This window comes from Arvicanthis niloticus, chromosome 10 (genome assembly GCF_011762505.2).
Source record: "Arvicanthis niloticus isolate mArvNil1 chromosome 10, mArvNil1.pat.X, whole genome shotgun sequence".
Lineage (NCBI taxonomy): Eukaryota > Metazoa > Chordata > Mammalia > Rodentia > Muridae > Arvicanthis > Arvicanthis niloticus.
This window is the reverse complement of record NC_047667.1, coordinates 41,503,611-41,521,039: the sequence shown is the minus strand read 5'-3', so window position 1 is coordinate 41,521,039 and position 17,429 is coordinate 41,503,611.

The window sequence follows — 17,429 nt, the reverse complement described above, 5'->3', positions numbered from 1 at the left end:
TTTTCACAAACGCACAAGACAGCTCAGAAGACCAAACTTGTACGGTTTTCTTTAGGTTTCTAAACCATGTGCAACAAGTCTCTAACTAGCATATTGCCATTCATATTACAAACATTCACTAAAACATCGTGACTGCCATCCAGAGTCCATCTACTCAGTCGTCAAGTAGCATTTATTAATCACCAACTAGTTCCTAGCGCTGGGATTTCAATAAGGAACAAGCCAGGTGAAGTGGGATCCTCTCAGTCGTCAGCCCATGGAAAACTTCATAAGAATTCTTCGGTCCTTCTTAGGAGGAGTAACAAAATAGAAGGGAGTAAATAAGGAGACAAAGTGTGGGTCAGAAACTGAAGGAGGGGCCGTCTGGAGACTGTTTCACCTGGGTATCCATCCCATGTGCAGTCACCAAAGGTAGATGCTGATGCGGATGCCAGGAAGTGCATGCTGACAGGAGCCTGATATAGCTGTGTCCTTAGAGGTCTGCCAGAGTCTGACATATACAGAGGTGGATGCTCACAGCTAACCATTGAACTGATCAAGGGGTTTCCAATGGAGGAGTTAGAGTGAAGACTGTAGGAGCTAAAAGGGTTTGCGGCCCCATGAGGAGAGCAACAATACAACCAACCAGAATTCCCAGGGTCTAAACCACCAGCCTGGGAGCACTCAGGGAGGGACCCATGGCTCCAGCTGTATATGTAAGGGAGGATGGCCCTGTTGGACATAGGTGGGAGAGGAGATCCTTGGTCCCATGAAAGCTGGATGCTGTGTGTGAGGGAATTCGAGGGTGGGAAGGTGGGGGGGGGGGGGGGGTTAGGTAGGGGCACATCCTCATAGAAGCAGGAGGGGGGGGGATGGGATAGGGGGTTTCTGGGGGGGGGATGATGGGGATAACAGCTGAAATGTAAATAAAAGATTCAATTTTAAAAAAAGAAAAAAAAAGAGAAGAATTCTAGGATACAATAAGAGTCACCTAGGAGTGACTCAGGGAATATGAAATGGCCTTGCTGAAGATGAGGGGATGGCTCAGTGGATAAACACACTTGCTGCACAAGCCTGATCTTATCTAATCTGAGTCCCTTGAACCCACATAAAGATAGAAGGAGACTTGTCCTCTGCCTTCTATATACATGCCTGCACTTTTACTCACGAAGTAATAATAAGGTTCGATTTGTTTTGTTTTGTGAAATGGCTTTTGAGGAGAGCTAGTATTTGAGAGGATTTGAAAAAATAACAGGTTTGCCAAGAGTGAGACTGAGGAATGAAGCTAACAGCAGGAAAGGTACTGGAGAAAGTAGCTTGTGCTCCTTTAATGGCAGAGCTGGGTTTTTGGGTTGTTTTGGTTATTTTGGGGTGTGGGGGGTGGGGCAAGTGCTAGAGATCAAATCCAGGGCTTTGCATATTTTAGGCAAGTACTGGACCATCTTCATCCCCTTCCCCATAGTGTTTCAGACTGAAGCTGAACTTGCAGTGTGACCCCAATATAGACTTAAAATTCCAATCCTCCTGCTTCTGCCTCCCAGTGGGATTACAAAGTGTCTGCTTTTCCTTGCATCTGCAGTCCACTTCTGTGAGCGGATGTACCCTCTCCGTATCCTTCACCACATGTACAATCTCTTCTTCTAGATAAAATGATATACATAAGTTCTAGATATTGGGTTTAATATCTTGGAGGCTAGGGATGGTCCCTGCCAGCTATTTGAACAGCAGCTGTCTGTTATCTGTAGTCACCCCCAAAGCAGAGAGCTTGACCAGACCAGTCTTCTAGCCCTTCCTACCTTTTCTTGGATGTTTAGAGACCATACTGTAAGCCATAAAATAACATCAGACAGAAGCCGTCATAGACTGTAGCATACATGAAAAGTCTCACGAAGTTGAAATAATTTCTGGCTTCTTAACATGAATTCAAAGCAATGCCTTTAGCACAGGCCTATATGCTTCATTAGGGTCTGATAAGGCTCCCTCAGGAGGAACTCAAGGAAAGGAAGGTGAGTTAGCAGGGCCCATTTCCTCCTTACTAACACTCCTCATCATGTAGCTTTTGCATGATGAACATAGCTCTGAGGGGCAACATTATCTGTTTCCAGCATCTAAGCTGAAAAGTAGGAACATCAACCTTGGGCAATAACTAGACATTTGAATGGCAGCTGCTCTGCAGCTTTGGGGGGACCTAGAAGAAATTCTCTGGGGCAATTGGTCACCAGCACAAATTTTCTTGAGAAAGGAGAATCAAAGGAAGGTGGGGGAAGAAGAGGGACAAATGACAAGTTTGCCATCACCAAGCAGCACTAATTGTTGCTAAGCATGAAAGAAAGGCGTTTTCTTTTTTTAATTAGAAAACTAAGCAGGCTAGTCATACACTAATCAAGACCTATTTTTATTTAATTGAGGTTGCTCTTTGGTAAATGCCTCTCTTTGGAAGAGGAGGTTGAACTCACCCTGGGTGGTTTGCTCTGAGGTGGTAGAGATGACTCACACATGCTGGTTCTCAGTCCTACACAGATGGCTGGGAGTGGCTGGGAGTCTTCCTGACAACCAGCCCTGAGCCTGGAGGACCCAGGAATGCACCGACAGATGCTAAGGACTGCAGAGTAGGAGAGCTGGTTTCTGATCATATCTTTATTGCAAAAGCTGTATGATGGCTAAATGAGATACCGCAGAAGAAGCAAAGGCTCAACCATGAAGGTATATCAGGCACACAGAAGTTCACAGGCACCTCTGAGAGGCTGTAGATCTCTGTAGTAGAACTGATCATAGCAGTTAAGTCCCTTTATGGAATGGCCAGCTCCTTTTACTTCCCCATACTACCTGAATTTTAAAAATAAAAATCTTACATTCTGAGATTCCCCTTGGCTCATCGCTAACCAATCAGTGGGCATCTTAAATTGTTTACAAAGTATAAGGTACAAGGTCATAATCTCTACCTGGAAGATGGTCCAAGTGAAGACCCCCAAACTCGGGAGACCCTTCCTCAAGTCTCAGGAAGTCACGACCACCCAAAAATCACAAGAAACCATACCTGGATGCAATCAGCAGAGGTTTATCGGGGAGAGTTGGCTAGCCAAGGTCAAAACTGCTTGTCCACGCAGGAACAGAACTTTGACAAAAGGCCAGCAAGCTGAGGGTTTTTTTTGTTTGTTTGTTTGTTTGTTTTAATAGCATGGGGTAGGGAAAGGAAGGAATTTTAACGTGGTTATATATGATTGGTTGCATTTTCGCACAGTCTTCTTGCTTTGGGCCTTCCCCACCCTGAGGCTTGAGGAATGTTCCTCCACCCAGAATGTGTCCCAGGCAGGGAAGGCCTGAAATCTTACATCCAGTTCCGCTTTCTGGAACTTGCATTCTTTTGCTCGGGTCTAGGGTAAAGAAAAAGCCTGTATATATTTCATAAAATGGTCTTTATAATTTTTCACTCTACACGAGCTCTCCAGACTGGGGGAGAAGGTATTGACTAAAAAACATTTGGGAAGCAAGGAATATTACTATCTAAATGATTTTCAACTTAGTTCTCAAATTCAACATGTGTTGCTGTGGTAGCCCGTATTCCGTTGCTGTGACAAACACCCAAGAAAGACAACTTCAAGGAAGAAAGAGTTGTTTTACCCTAAAGATTTCAGTTCATGGTCCTTGTCTCAGTCATTCCTGGGCTGTGGGGAGACAGAATATCCTGCTGTGAGCAAATGGCAGAGTGGAGCTGCTCATGTCACAGCAGCCAGCAGCAGGGAGACAGAGTAACCACAAAGAATAAGGCACAGCCTTCAAATGCTTGCTCCCAGGGTCCCACTTTTTCTAGCTAGGTCCTAACCTGTCAAGTTTACTATTACTTCCCTAAATAGTGCCACCAGGTACAGGCCGAGACTTCAATGAGAGCATGCAGGGGTCATTTCATATTTAATCATAGCAGGTGCTTATTGAAAGTGTAGATTCCTAGGTGGTACTTGCAAAACTTTTGAGTCAGGAGGTCTCTGGTGGAAGCCCCAAAGTTTGCAATTAGATAGGCATTTCTGGTGTTTTAAGCTGTTTAAAAAAAGACCATATTCAAAAAAGACCATATTCAAAGACCATATTCAAAAGACAGAGAGTAGCAGTCCATCGTTTTGTTGAAATTTGTGTTGTTCAATACCCTTCCTAGTCCAATATACTTCTAGTTACAGCATAGGGAGATTATGTGCCTCCTTCTCTTTGCAGAAGTCTTTTCATGTTTCCCTTCTGGAAAACATCATCCATTTGAGAAAATATTTGATACAAAAAAGAAAACCACGCCTCTTTAGAGCAGCCATATTTATAAGGCTTGGCATACGTGAGTAGCTGACACTGACCTCAAGAGAACAGAAAGCTGAAACATCTTTTTTTTTTCCCTCTTTGAGCATTCTTTAGAAACATTTGCTGGTTAAAACTGTTGTAATTTTGTGTACAAGGTACCAAGACCTTCCTACAGTGACCCTGCTAGGGTGAGAGATGTTCCTTTTAAAGGCAGCTAGAATTTTAGATAACAATGTCTTCTAGGAAAACAAAAGAAAAACCTCAAGTGAAGTTCCAAACTTTACACTTTGTAGAATTTGACCTAGGACATTCAATATTGATCCTACATCATTCATGTGGAGCCAGTCTTAAAACTTCAGGGTAAAGGGTGGGCTTCTAATGTATTTGTATTGCTTGCTTGTCTGGTGGCTAGGACTGGGAATATCCAACAAAAGCAACTTCCAGAAGAAAGGGCTTTATTTGGCTCCACAAGGAGGATACAGCCCATCACTGTCAGAGGCCTGGGGGCAATAGCTTGAGGTACATAGTAACATTGCTTTTTGAGTGTCAGGAGGCAGAGCTAAGCCAGCATCAGCGGCATCACCATAAGCCCTTATCACACTGCCATTCTGTTGGTTTCTGTGGCTTCCCAGGTTTACCGTCAAGAACAGTTATGATTACATTGGACCATGCAAATAACTCAGGCAACTTTCCTGTTACAATGTTACCTGAGTAACAAATTCAATTCTATCTTGTCCTGTAATTGCTCTTGGCTGTGAAATCTCACAAGTTCACAGATTCAAAGAACATGAACCATTATTCTGCTTATCATATGGGGAGGGGATGAGATGTTGTAAGCCACTCGCCAGTTTCCTCTGCATTTTCTTACAGGGTTAAACATTTTATGCTAAATTTAATATGCATTTATTCTAATACCATTAAAACAAAGCAGAAGAATATTTTTTATTAAATTATGTTGAATCTTTGTTTAAAAGTCCATCGACTACACATATTGAGTTTATTCTGAAGTCTTTAAAATGTCCAGTAGTTCCAAGGTTTATATTCACTGTCTTGATAGCCTTAAAGTTAAATTAATGTTAGTCCTTCAAATTTTTCTTTCTCTACATTATTTTGATTTTTCTAAGTCCTTTGTATTCCTATAAAAAATTTAAAATTATTTTCTCAGACTCCCATGGGAGGACTGCTGGGTTTATAACTGAGACTACATTCAGATATTTTGCATATTGCTTGCTGAATTGGTTATATGGATTACAGGTTTCTGTTTATTAATGTTTTCAGGAGGCTTTATGTTTGTGTTCATGAGAAATGCTATAGAATGATTCTTGTAATATGTTTGGGATATGAGCAATTTAATTTTTATAAAGCTGACTAAGATCTCTATTGTCCGAAAGAGCTTATGTAGGATTCATATTATCTAACACATCAATAGTTTCATATTTAAAATATGGAGAACTGGAGAAATGGCTCATCAGTAAAGAGTACTGGTTGCTCTTACTTGGGTTCAACTCCCAGGAGCACATGGTGGCTCACAACCATGTAACTCCAGTGTGTCTGACTGGTATCTGTAGGCACTATATACATGCATGTGCTACAGAGACACACATGCAGAAAAACATGATACAAATAAAAAATGGTTTTGTTTGCTTGGTGGATTTTTTGTTAAATTGAAAAATATATCTATTTCAGTTAGAGTATGTGGACTGTATATTCAATATAATTAGTAGCATTTTATATAAGTTCACCACCTTATTCCCATCAGCACATTCATTGTCCCTTTTAACTTCTTTAGTTAAGTGGACTTTGTTCTTCTGTTTGTTGATTCATTGCCTATATTTATTTTAATTGTTAGAAGTTTCTCTAAGCTCTAAGTTTTATAGACTGCATCTAAAACCAGTCTGTATCCATATTCAAATTGTATTTTACTGAAACACATATGTCTATTTTTCCCTCAGTTCTATGCTACTCTATCATACATTTTACTTCTATGCTTTAGAAACCCACAAAATGTTGCAATTACACTTATTTTAGTTTTTAAAACAGGGTCTCTCTAGCCCTGGAGAGCCTTGAACTCATCTTGAAGCCAAGGCTAACCTTGACCATCTGATCCTCCTGTTTCTGCTTACTAATGTTGGGATTACCTTCTGATTCTCCTGTCTCCACCTCCCAAGTATTGGGATTACAGCTATGTTATCAGCCCAATATTTATGCAATATTGGGAACTGAATCCAGGGACTCCTGTATGTTAGATATACACTCTTACCTACTGAGATATAGCCCCAACCTGATACTTTTCCTCCTTGGTCTGTAGCTTTGTTGAGATTTCTAAGTAAGAATCCCATACAAAGCTGTCAGTGCTGTGACAAGGAAATGGGCTTCACCAGGCCTGCCCACCCCTAGGTTCTCTGTGCTCCAGTATGGTTATTATATTTAAGTTTCATTGCTTCCTTGGTATTTAAATGCATTATCAGCATAGATGAGCTCAGATATTATTTTTGTTTTAATTCTCTATGTATCATATGCAGGAACCTGTAAATTTTTCTTTAATGAATTTGTATAGTATCCATTAAAGATTCTGGATAGTCCTATTTTGAATTTCTACAATCTTTTTCTGCTCAGATTACATTTTTCTGAACTTCTTAATTGTAGCATCAAACCACATTAGAGTCTTGAACTTTACTTTTCTGGTTGTATGTTTGACCTGTATGCTTGCATGTGTGTAGGTTTTCATGTACATGTGTGCACATGCATGTGGAAGCCAGACATTGATGTCAAATGTCTTCCTCAACACCTTATTTAGAGACAGTTGAAACAGTTATTCTCTGTTGAAACCGTTACTCACCAACTGGCTAGTCTAGTCAATAAGCTCTAGATATCTGCCCATCTCTGTCTCCTCTGATAAGGCTACAGATGTGTGTGAGGACACCTGGTGCTTTCACACTGGTATTGAACTCAAGTCCTCATATTTATTCTGCAAGCACTTCATCAAGCAGGCCAACCTAGGTCCTTCATCAAGTAGGTCATCATCCCAGACCAAGACTTCCTAACTCATCTCTTGAACTCGTTGAGGTCACTAAACCTTGTTTGACTGGAGCCCTGACTTCATGCTGAGGGTCCTAGAAGTTGCCCCTAGCTAGAAATCCAGGGGACTAACCATATTTGCTTCCACTTAGATATGTAAGAACCACAATCCTATATTGCCTGTTATAAGAATTAAGGCAGTTACTTCTTATGTAATATCAAGTTTTTAAAAATTGTTTTACTTATTGCAGTTCTTGTTATTCTGTTATAGCTTTAAGCAGAAGTCCAGCTAATGATGATTTATTTAACCCAGCTCTATATGTTCACTAAAATATACATTTTGAACAAAGAATGTCTATGTGTTATTTAAATAGAGAGGGAAGAACAAATACACACAGAAGGGTAAAAGATAAACTAAAAACAAAAATTTGAGCCCTTATTTTTAAAAAATATATTTACTTAACTGGATATGGTGGTATATGCCTTTAATCCCAACACTTGGGAGGCAGAGACATCAGAAACTCTGAGTTTGAGGCCAACCTTGTCTACAAAGTAATATATTTACATGTATAAAAAGTGTTTGATCATACACACCTTCTTCTTTTTTCCTTCAATTCCTTCTGGATCCCCTAACCATGTCTCTCTCCCATTTTTACCTGTTTTTTTTTTTTTTTCAATAGCTCATAGAGTCTAGTAAGTCTTGCCCCATATGTACATAGGGCATCCTCTGGAGCAGTCAACCTACTAAGGGCCACACTCCTAAAGAAAACTGACTTCTCCTTTTTTCGTTGCTATCAGTAGTTCCACAACTAGAGATGGGTGCTCATGAGCCCCTCCCTGATCCATGATAGATTGTTAACTGGCTTGATCTTGTACATATCTTGTGAAGGCAACCACAGCTGCTTCAAGTTCATGAATATAGTCCTGCTGTACTCAAAAGACACTATTTCTAAGCAGTCCCCAGCTCCCGAGTTCTATCTGAGATGTTCTATTTATGGCTTAGCACCCCATAGATGCTTGTTCTCTACACTTTAACCAGTTGTGAGTCTCTGTGTTAACTCCCTGCAAAACGGAGCTTCTGTGATGATAGTTAAAACCTGAATTAATCTTTGGGTACAGAGACATATTTAAAAGGCAGTTTGACACTATGTCCATTTAGCAACGTAATAGTAGTAGATTCTCCCCTAAGATATATGAATTTACCTGCCGTGGGTTCTTGGGTAGGTTTACAATACCAAATATGGATTCATTCCTATGAAGCAAGTCTTAATTTAAGTCCATTAAGAAAGCAATTGGTTACCCCTTAACTTTATGCCACTATTGTACCTGTCTCAGGTCAAAGTTCACAGCAAGGTAAGACTGCTAATTAGTATTGTTGGCCAATATTAATTAGATTTCTCCATGTTCTATGCCCAAAGTGTGTTGTGTTTTTAACTATTAACATCATATCATCTAGTTATGGGGCATTGCTTGTTTTATTTTAGGGGTCTCTGGGATCTCCCCCTTGAACAACACTGGAGAGGAGATACCTAACTCCTGGCACTAAGCTTTTATTTAACAGTCTATGGTTTCTGGGTTAAACATTACCACAGTTTAAAGTAACTCTATTAAACCTCACATATAATATAGCCTCTATCTTTTTAGCATGTAATAAACTATTTCCATTTTTACTACTGTTTGGAAAACACCAGAAGGAGACATATAAATACTTTAGCAAATTTCTCCCCTCTAGGTAAGAACTGTTGACTCCAAAATTAATTTGACTGATCCGTAAGCAAAGGGGCTTCATTTCTCGAGAGAGGTTTGATATACATTGTATAACTCTACAGATGTAGAAACAGTGCTAATGATAATCCAATCCTGTGTTCCTCTTTGATTCTAGAGACTGGTAAGCCTTCCCCAGAATCTTAAATTACAAAAATAAAGATCCATCAATTCAGCCCTGGATGGATTTTTATTGGAAATATAAAGACAGGAACCAAAAGCCAATTCACCATCAGAAGATTGATAAAATCACTAATAAAGCTAAGAGTAACCTGTACTGGAAACATTCCTTTAAAAGACCTCATTTGTCATCATTAATTCTGAGCTGAAAGCTACTGGGTCTTGTTTGAATGTGTCTGGATTCCCTGCTGCTGCCTTTTAGCCTAAAGATGGAATGGAACATGTAAGTCTCATCATTATAAATGACTAGCAACATCACTTGCAAGCATATTCTTCTTTAACGTACTCATAGTTTAAAAAAATAAAGCCTTCTCTTTCCTAAAGTCAACATCTGGAGCCTCTTGGGAATTATCGTTCCTTGCTTTGATTAAACCTACAGAGCAGAGCAACAGTGGTTACTGGTAGAAGGAATGACAATTATAATGAGGTATGTTCATGGCCTATAAATTGTTTTTTCTCTAAAAGCAATTGTGGGGCTGTAAGTAAAGATTGTAAAAACAAGGCATGTAGCTACATATAAAAGCATGTACATATTTAAAGTTGTATTTTCATTGACAAGCATTTGCTAAGTTGGAGGTCATAGTAGATGTGCTAAGTGCTATTGGTGATATATACATGTCAAGTAATGAAGAGAAGTTGAGTGAAACACATTCACAAGTTAAAAGAGAATGATATCCATATATGTAATTCCATGTATGATCCAGAAAAGGACAATAAAGTGCTTAAGAGAGACACATAAATAAAGCCTCTGAGAATGGGAGTATTAGTTAGTGTCTGAGACATGCAACAGTCTCCATAATGATTTCATGAATTCAATGATAAATAAGTTTCTCTGGTCATATCCATTAAAATATTTCATTGTATAAGCTATTATTGGACAGAAGACAAAGACTGCTGTGTATAAGGACACCCACAAAATGATTTTGCCTTTCATTTATATAGTTACATCAAAAGGATATTTCTGTATGGATTTCTTACAATTCTTTCATGGATGCTATTTCATAATGGCTACATTATTAGTGATCAAAATTGGGCCAGTGTTTGCTCTATATCTATAATATATACCCCAAAAGCATCCTTTCCAAAAAATTCAAACATTGAAAGAATACAACTGGGACACTAGGGAGTAAGCTAGTAAAAGAAAAATCAAATAAATATAGAGACACAGCAAATGAGGATAAGCTCTTCTACAATAGGCACACATGTAAATAAATGTCCAAAAAGCAAATAAAATTGTTTAAAAATAAACCAGCTTCTGTAATTCTATTTCCTTTCTCTGCACTCAAATACAAAACAATTGCACTCTCAAAAATGAGGTCATAAGGGTGTCAGTCCCTATTCCATATGCAACCAGAGGGTATATTTTTAAGCTCCCATCTGAAAACAACAACAAAATAATAATTTATATGAAACAATGTTTTCCAAGATACTTCATATAGAACCTTAAAGGGAAGTGGTCCTTTTGAAACAGGAAACAAAGGATATAAGTGGGGAAGCATTCTGTCTCCTTAGCTTAAAGTCTGGAGACCTTTCCAAGGCCTGGAAGAGATTGGAGAAGGGACCCCATGTCAAGCTTCATGAAGTCCCTGAGTTGAGAACAAGCAGTGTATTAATTTATGAGAGATAATGGTAGCTCAAGTTGATAGAATGGAATGTCAAAAGAAGTCAAAAGAGGCAAAGATCTCCCATTAAATACTGAACCACTTCAGGCTCCCATATCTCCTATGCTAGGAGTCTCAGCTAGAGCCAACCTTATAGACTCCCTGGAGCCTGCCGAATCCCAGGTCTCTGGCACATCCTAGAGCTGGGTCTTGAGGCAGAACTATTCCCAATTTTCTGAGAAACAGCCAAATTGGGTGGCTCCAGAGTGGTTGTACGAGTTTCCATCAGCAACGGATGAGTGTTCCCCTTGCTTCAGTCTCACCAGCATGTGCTGTCGTTTGAGTTTTTTATCTTAGCCATTCTGATGGTTGTAAGATGGAATCTTAGAGTCATTTTGATTTGCATTTTGCTAATGACTATGGGAGTTGAACATTTCTTTAAGTGTTTTCAGCCATTAGAGATTCCCCTGTTGAGAATTTTGTTTAGATCTATACTCCATCTTTTAATTGGGTTATTTGTGTTGCTGGTGTCTAACTTCTTGAGTTCTTTATATATTTTGGATATTAGCCTTCTGCAGGATGTAAGGTTAATAAAGATCTCTCCCATTTTGTAGGCTGCTGTTTTGTCCTATTGTTGATGTCTTTTGCCTTACAGAATCTTTTTTAGTTCCATGAGGTCCCATTTATTGTTGATCTTGGTGCCTGAGCTGTTGGTGTTCTGTTCAGGAAGTTGTCTCCTTACCAATGAGTTCAAGGCTATTCCCTGCTTTGTCTTCTATTAGATTTAATGTTTCTGGTTTTGTGTTTATGTCTTTGATACACTTTGGCTCTAGTTTTGTGCAGGGTGTTAAATATAGATCCATTTCCATTCTTCTACATGTAGATATCCAGTTAGACTGGAACCATTTGTTGAACATCCTCCTGTAGGACTCTCGGTGGAGGGTAAGGTACCAACCCACCCACAAAATCTCCTACCCAAAATTTTTCCTGCCTACAAGAAGTTCAAGGCCAAAGATAGAGCAGAGGCTGAGGGAATGACAAACCAAGGGCTGGCTCAACTTAGGACCTATCCCATGGGCAAGAACAAATCCCTGACACTGCTAGTTATACTTTGCTATGCTTGCAGACAGGAAGATGGTGTAACTGTTCTTGGAGAGGCTCCACCTAGCAGCTGACCAAAACAGTCAAACATTAAATGGAGCTCAGGAAGTCTTGTGGAAAAGTTGGGGATTGAAGATCCTAAGGACTCCAAAAGAAGACCAACAGAGTCAACTAACCTGGATTCTTGGGATCTCCCAGAGATTGAACACCAACCAAAGAGAGTACAAGAGCTGGAATCTAGGCTCCTTACACATATGTAGCAGATGTGCAGCCTGGTCATCATGTGGGTCCCCCAAAACTGGAGCAGAACTTATCCTGATTCTATTGTCTATCTGTGGATACTGTTTACTTATTTGGACTGGTATGTCTGTCCTCAGTGCAAGGTGATGTGCCCAGTCCTTTGGTCACTTGAAGTCTGGGGTTGGGGTACGTACCCAGGGGGAACTTCTCCTTTCTCAGAAGAGAAAGGGAGGGGAATTGGGAGAAGAGCTGTGTGAGAAGGGACTATTAGGAGGGGGATTGAAATTAGGATGTAAAGTAAATAATTAGTTAATTAATGGAAACAGTAAAAAAAAAAATAATCTCTTTATTAGAAGGCAGACATTGACTTTTTAGCCTCCTGACATCCCATTTTTCTCCTCAGCATACATATACCTGCTAGAAATACATGTAGGATGGGAAGAAAATTGTCAAAATGCTCTTGAGAGAAGCTAATAAAGGCCTATATTAACCAAAAAAAAAAAAAAGAAATAAAATGTAAATAAATATTGAACCAAATACTGATCAGAATACATATGAGGAAACTGTCCAAGGATGAGGAAAAATACGAAATGACTAAGGTAATAGTTTCTGGTGCTAAGACAAAATTTAGAAAAGAGACTGAAAGAAAACAGAGTATAAATGGTCATTATATAGACTTGGGAATTAGCTTAGTATGCAGATTAGAACTGTTAGTACTTGGCTAATAATGAATCTAGTTCTGTGTTATCAACCTTAAACAGAAACACTTCAAAGGATAAAACTCTATCTAGACAACTCTCTCCTCAGAACCAGAGTAGGGATCAATAACATTTGTGATCATGTAAAATTATAGATTATACCACAAGTATAGTTTAAGTGGCCTGGAGCCCAGTCAAATATATTTGGAAAATTCTGCACACTAGCAGGAAAACACAATTCCTGGTGATGGTCATTGAAACTGGGTCATAAGTAACACACACATTAGAAAATTAAGACATCACAGAACTGTAGCTGTGTTCCCAGGAGTTCAAGCACCAAGAGGAGACAGAAGACGTGAACTTGAACCAAACCGAGCTGGGGAAATAAAGTTACAAAGCATGGCGTGAAAAATAAGTGAGATTGCTGGATTAGACTGTGCAAAAGAAAAGGTCACTGACTCTTCAGCGTAGAGTAAATAGAAATGTACAAAGAGAATAAAAGGATAATTTAATAAAAACTGCATTATCTGCAGAATTGACTTCAAGTTGCCTAATAAAAGTGAAATTTAGTAGGGCTACCATAAGCTTACTTGACACCAAGCCTGACTAAATGCAATCCTTGGAAACAACATGGTCTAGAGAACCAACTCCAGCAAGTTGTCCTCTGATCTCTACACCTATGCTAGATACGGCACACACACCCCAACACATGCACGTAATATCTAAATACCTAAGCAACAAGAAATCAAATAACCCAATAAATAAGTGGTCTAATAAAATTAGACTTTCCAATATATCCTAGCATCACTCAGCCATCATCAGAGAAGTCTCTTCTTGCAGTAATGGTAATCAACACAGAGAGCCACAGCTGGACAATGTACACAGAGTGAGAGACCTTGGAGCACTCAGCCCTGAATGAGATGTCTTCATCAAACCCTTTCCCTCAAGGCTCAGGGATCTATGCAGAAAAGAAGTCAGAAAGACCATAAGAGCCAATGGTGGGGAATAGTTTCAAGGAAACAGTGTTTTCCAGACACAATGGAGCTGATACATGCATGAATGCACAGAGACTATGCCAGTTCAAGCAAGGCTCAAGGGTGGTTGACCAACATACCAAGTGTGTGTGTGTGTGTGTGTGTGTGTGTGTGTGTGTGTGTGTGTGTGTGTATTTGTGTGTATATCTGTGTGTGTCTCTCTATATGTGTTTGTGTGTAGTTGACCAAAACAGATTCTTGTTTTTTTGTATTTTTTTTAGTTTATTTAGACTTTCATTTTTTTCTCTTTGAGACACACACACACACACACACACACACACAGAGAGAGAGAGAGAGAGAGAGAGAGAGAGAGAGAGAGAGAGAGAGAGAGAGAGAGGAGATTGTGTTGGCAGGAAGGTAAGGAGGATCTGGGAGGAGTTGGAGATGACAAAGAATATGATCACGTTAATAAAATTAAATGTTTTTAAAATATAAAATACAAATATCTAGTAAATATACAAAAATATTCAATTTCATTAATCATCAGAGAAATGCAAATTAAAAGTATATTGAGATTTCATGTCAGGATCATTAGGGAAATAATGTTGGCAAAAATGTGAACAAAAGGCTACTCCCATACACAGCTATGGAGATGTAAACTAGTCTAGTCACAATGGGATTAAATATGGAGACTTCTTTAAAAATCTAAAATCCTTCTTATGACCCAGTTGTGCCATTCCTGGCTATCTACTCAGAGACTCCAAACAATCATATCACAATATGTATTGCAGCACTATTCACAATAGCTAGGTTATTAACCAAGGTGCCCAACAACAGAGGCATGGATACAGAAAATGTGGCCCACATTTCAAAGAGAATATTTTGAGCCATAAAGAACCATCTTGTATAATTTACAGAAGAGTAGATGCAACTGGTGACAGTTATGCTAAGTGAATCAAGCCAGTAGTCTCAGAAAGACAAAACGGCTTGTTTTCTCTCATTTGTGATTCCTAAATTTTATATTGGTACATAAAGGTGTGTGTCTGTGTGGTCTGTGTATTTATGACATGAAAGTAGATGAAACTGTCAAAGGGGGCAAAAGGAACTAAGGGAAGAGAGGGAGTCACAGAAAAAAAAAAGCAGGCTCAAACTACACCATATACCTGTACAAACCCCAAAACAATAATTTTTCAGCAGACAAACAGAATGTAATTTAGAGACTTCATGATGGCTTACAAGTGGAACCAGTACTTGTGAACGCTCCCAAAAAGAGTATATAAAGCATAGCTGCACTTTCAGATTTGTGACTGTAGAACAACACAGAAAATTACAAGAGAAAAAAGATTAGAAAAATCTAAGACCTAGAACAACAGATTAGTAAGAAAAATGTAACAGCATCTACTCCCCTGCCTCCACACTTGGAGAACAGAGAATCCCTCTCAGGGGAACAAGATAGACTTTAAGACAAGAATTAAGATTAGACATTAACAAGGTAATTATACAACAAGCTAGGCATCAATTAATCCAGAAAATATAATAGGGGCTTTGGAGATATCTCCAGGGGTTAAAAAGCTTTTGAGGACCTGAGCTCAGATGCCCTGCACCCATGTGAACTACTGCAAGTGCCTATAATCCCAGCACTTGGGAAGTAGAGATAAGATCCCAAAAGCTCACTGGCCAGCCAGACTAGCCAATTTATGACCTCCAGGTTGACTGAGTGTCGTGAGCACTTATTCCCCTAGACTGCCAGTTGGTTCTGACAGGAGGTGCCCTTGGGGTAGACAATAAGGCAACAAGCAGCCGTCAGACTGGTTTTCCAATGCTTTAATTCCACACTCGGGGTCACACACAATTGTTGTGGTTGAGGAGCGGACCTCCTCTTCCACTATCACACACAGACAAAGGAATGTAACTGCTGTGGCTAATATTCCTAACAGAAGGATAGATAACATGTCATTACAAGACCTGACCAGCGCGTCTCAGGCTCGGGCTCCGACGTCTCGGGATCACCTCTTTGCATTCAGCGAGTCTTGCTCCGATAGCTCGGGTCAGTTCTCTGGGCCCACTGATGATCAGTTGGTGGTCTGTATCTCGTTCATTCACTCGTCGGGCTGAGTGGAGTCCAGACCGGCGTGGAGTTCACAGGCAGGTCATTTTGGGCCGACTTTCCTTCTCTGGTCAGGGTTCTTATACTCTATCCTACCCTTATCCATCCTTAACACTTTACTGCAAACGTCACACTTCTTAATCTATACGCAGGGCTCCTCTGCTGGTTATCTCCTCCCAGCCTTGGCTGCTCTGGTCTTATCTTTTATCCTGGATGTCAGCTGCTTCTCCTAGCTGCTTCTCCTAGCCTGGCTGTCAGTAGCTGCCTTCCATGTTCACTACACTGAGAAGCCCTATCTCAAAAAATAAGGTGATTAGGAGGAAGAGGTGGAGAGATGGCTCAGTGGTTAGGAGCACTTGATGGTCTTGCAAGAAAGAGTCCTGGAGTTCAGTTCCCAGTACCCACATGTCAGCTAACTCCTGTTCCAGTCAACCAAGCACCCTCTTCTGACTGACTTCCACAGGTACTGCATATATGCGGTGCTCTAAATACATTCAGGCAAAACACTCATACACATAAACCTAAAAATATATTTTAAAAATAAGGGAATGAGCAACAGAGGAAGACTACTGATCTCTGTGAGAATATGACAGGCACATAAACCCAACCATCCCACGTACACCCATATAAAAGAACTTTACAGAAAATATGGAGGAGCACATACTACCATTATTCTGATAAATAGACACACTAGCAAGCCAACTTCTAACGATTTATTGTTATGCTCATAGATTAATGCCTCTTTAGACATTCATGAGAGAAGCTTGAATGTGCAGTAGACAGTGATTAACATAGAGACGCAAGATACAGAGACTTCAGAATGTTCAGTCCTAAATGCTTCATCTATACTATATCCCTTCCTCGCAAGGCTCAGGAAAAATTGTGGGAAATGGTGAGGAAAGACTGTTAAAGACCAAATGAATAAACAAAATATGGTTATTGGGAAAGTTCATTTCACTTAAGCGTTGTCCACGTTAAGTCGACCATGCTCTAATAGAAGACCTTAATCCAAGAATATATGGGCAGCATCTAGCCATGAAGCTAACCAAGCAAGTGAAAGAAGTCTACAATAAAAAAAAATCATAAAACTGGTGAAGGACACGGGAGAAGATAATAAAAGAGAAAGCAAAAGGGAAGGTATAGGTAGGCGCAGAACCCCCCACCCCTACCCCCAGGCCAAGCGCTTAGGATGATAAATGATAGATTACCAAGTTCTTGGTACAAAGGAGATTTATTAGCCCCAGAAGAACAGAGGATAGGGATAAGGGACAAAGACAGGAGATAGAGGAAAAGGGAGAAAGGAATGGGATGTGGGATAGGGGAATGGGGTATTTGTCCCCTAAGGGGACAAAGGACTGTCTCTAGATAGAGAAGAGACAGACATGGCACATACGAAAATGGTGGTTTATAAAGGTAAAAAGGCATGACACTCAAGATGGCTCCTTACTCTTAAAACTCTGACCCTCCTTCCAATAACTTGAATAGG